Below are 3356 nucleotides of genomic sequence, written 5' to 3' on the forward strand. Positions count from 1 at the left end.
CACTGTGTTGTAAAAATTGCTTTTCAAACCCTTATTAATCTAGGTGAGCAGCAAAGATTTTAAAAAGCCTTTCTCAACATGCTTGTAAGCTTAAATTTTCACAACTCTTTGGATGTAAAAATGTTTCCTAAGGTCTTTCCTTAACACTCACACCCTGAGGTGTTTCCCTCTGCCCATCAACCCAAGAAAACAGCAGACCTACTATTTTTCAGAAACATATGATCTGTATTCTTTAATGTTGGGAAGTTATTCCTTCAAACCCTATCTCAACTCCTTCAACACATGTATGAAGCAGCTCAACTCGCAGTGTTGATGTTTGCAGCATCTGGGGTCCATAGAGGTGATTTTCATTCTTCAGAATTTCATAATAGAAGTGCAAGAGTCCTCTGCAAGAGTAGCCAGTGCTTTTAACCACTGAGCCATCTCTCCAGCCCTGAAAATTTCTTAATTTTGAAAAAGTTTGAATGGAACTTCCCTGCATGGTTGGATAATGCTGCTTCTAGAATGCATAGGCTATTAAGTGAAAATGACAGGCAAGGTATGAGATGCCTTCTCACAAATTATTGATCAGATAGACCCCATAGGTCTCCAAAAATAGAACAGGCTGTTGCCATTGTTCTTGGTTCCTCACCATAGCTACATGGTAAGACCTTATTGTTTAAGACATTACACACTTTTGCTGAAGAATATAGAGAAGTAAATCCCAAAACAACTGGGAAACTTCCTTCCTCCTGGCTAGATTTCATAAAGCCAGAATACACTATTAAGGCTGCTAGAGGAAAAAAGACACCAACGGGTATCCAGCATTGGACACTGCATGATGTAATACTGACCTGCCAGTCAAGATGTGCCCACTGGTGCAATAGTGACATGACTGTTATGGGATAACTAACCACTCTCTTATTGGATTTGAGGCTTGTACCACGGGACAGAATTTCATACCTGGTACTATAATACAAAGCCCATGAATTAGAAGGTCATAGGCACTAGGGTAGAGCCTACTATTGTCATTTTGCTAAATGACCGTGGTACCAAATTTCCTTATACATATTTGAATTTATACCCATAAAGCTGTGCTGCCCATAACCTTGGTGAGAGAAGCTTCTTTTTGCAGTGAGCAGCAGTCAGTGCATAGATGTCTATCATTGGTCAAAGTATTGTGAATAAGAGACATTGTGCTCATCCCTAAAAGAGACATATTTATCAATCTCTCCCATCCCTGTGAAGACTCAGGATGCATCTCAGAAGAAGAAGCAGAAATAATACAAGAGCAGGAGGCAGGAATGCTGTGAAATGCTGTCTTCTGCACTTGAGATGGCTATCACATTCATGCATAGCAGCTGTAATTGCATGCACAAGACTTACACCAGATCAAGCCAACCAAAATTCCAGCACAGATGGGGGAAGTGCTCTTCAAGCCCTGCCTCTTAATGAGCTATTACAGTTGATAGCTGCTGAAAGAGGGAGAAAATTTTCTTTTTGAGGGTATGGTCACTTCTAGGTTTCTCATGCTCTAGTGGATGACCCCACACCTATGCACATAATGGTGACACTGACTGGACTTAGTGGGTTATCCAAAAAATCAAGTTGGGAGGGGGACATATTGGTGGGACATAGAGAAGTTGAGGGAAGGAAATGGGGGGATATGATTATATTTCATTGACTACATGTATGAAATTGTCAAGAATAAGGAAAAATTATAATTAAAAATAATTTTTATAATCTTTCCATTCTTTCTCCATGACGGTCCCTGAGCCTTGGGATAGGATATGGTATAGGTGTCCCATTTGTGGGTTAGCACCCCACAGGCACTTGTTCTCCATACTTGATCAGTTGTGAGTTTCTGCATTAACCACCATCCACCGCGCAAAGAAACTTCTCTGATGAGGTCTAAGAGATGCATTAATCTATGGGCAGAGTGATACGAAGTAAGAGGGCAATGTGATCCTGTGTCCACTTAGCAAAATAAGAGTATACGATTCACCCCTGCAGCCTGTGATCTCCCCAGCCATGGTTTCTTGGTCAGATTTTCAGTAGCAGACATCTGCTTCTCTAAAGTGAGCCTTAAGTCCAAGCAGAAAGTGGTTGGTTACCCCCATAACATTGATGCCACCACTTCACCAATGGGCATTTCTTGCCATGTAGATTTTTACAGTTCACTGGGTTCACAGTTGGCTAAAAGTGTCGGGTTTTTTGTTTTTTTTTTTATCACTGACAGCATGCAAAGCACATATGAGAGCTAGCCAGCAGGAAAGAAGTTTCCTGTTCAGTACTGATTTGCTTTCTCCATGTCCTGTGACTAATGTGTTTAGTGTCTTCAACAATATGGCATCAGCATCAAGTTCTGGTGGGCAACCAAGAGCAGTGACAATAGCCTGTGTTGTTTTGAGGATCTCCAGGATACCTCTAACAAACACCACAAAGGGAGGTAGCCACGCCTGACAGTGCACTTTTTATTTGGCAGTCAGAGGTCAGGGAAGACTAGGGCAGAATGATGTCTTCTAAACACGACAGGACCACTGCACTCATGAACTCACAACAGCTCCTTGCCTGCACAAGATCAAGTCATTCAACATTCCAGCATGAAGTGGGAAAGGATTCATGCACCCCATCACTAATTGAGACGCTATGATGGTTGATGGCTTCCAGGGAAGGAAGAGTCAGTTTTCTTCGAGGGTGTGACTCCTTGTAGGTTGATCACACTCCAGTGGATGGCCCCACACTCACAAATTGGAGTTGATGAGTTATTAAATTAAAAAAAGAGGATATGAAATTGGGGAATAGGTAGGTGGTGGTGGATCTGGAAGAGTTAAGAGGGGAAATTGGGGGTGATATGATCAAAATACATTTTGTGAAATTCTCAAAGAAAATAAAAAATATTTATTAAAAATTATTCTTAAAAAATAATTCTTGATTTTCATGAAGTTTAATTTAACTCTTCTTTATGAATCCTTTGAATTATATCTAAAATCTCTTTGCCTAATTCTAGAACACAAAGACTTTCTTCTGAAAGTTAAGCTTTGTATATAATGAAAAGTATGGACTATTTTGTGTTGGGAATTAGGAAGAGGTAGATATTCCAACATTGTTGAAGACGAAATTTACCAAATTGCTTTTGCATTTTTGCAAACATAACTGGTCATGTTTATGAGTTTATCTCTGCTGTACTGATCTGTCTATTGTAACATTAATGCTTTATTAATGTAATTTTACAATAGTGTTTGGAGTCAGGAAAAGTGTGATTTCTCAAATTTGCTGTGTTCTTTGGCTATGTTCTTTGAATTTCTATGTGAATTTTGGAATAAACCTCCAAACTACTATAAAAAAATATTGCTGGACTTTAGACTGTGAGTGAA

The sequence above is a fragment of the Nannospalax galili genome, unplaced genomic scaffold (assembly GCF_000622305.1).
Source record: "Nannospalax galili isolate Female #2095 unplaced genomic scaffold, S.galili_v1.0 scaffold416, whole genome shotgun sequence".
NCBI lineage: Eukaryota > Metazoa > Chordata > Mammalia > Rodentia > Spalacidae > Nannospalax > Nannospalax galili.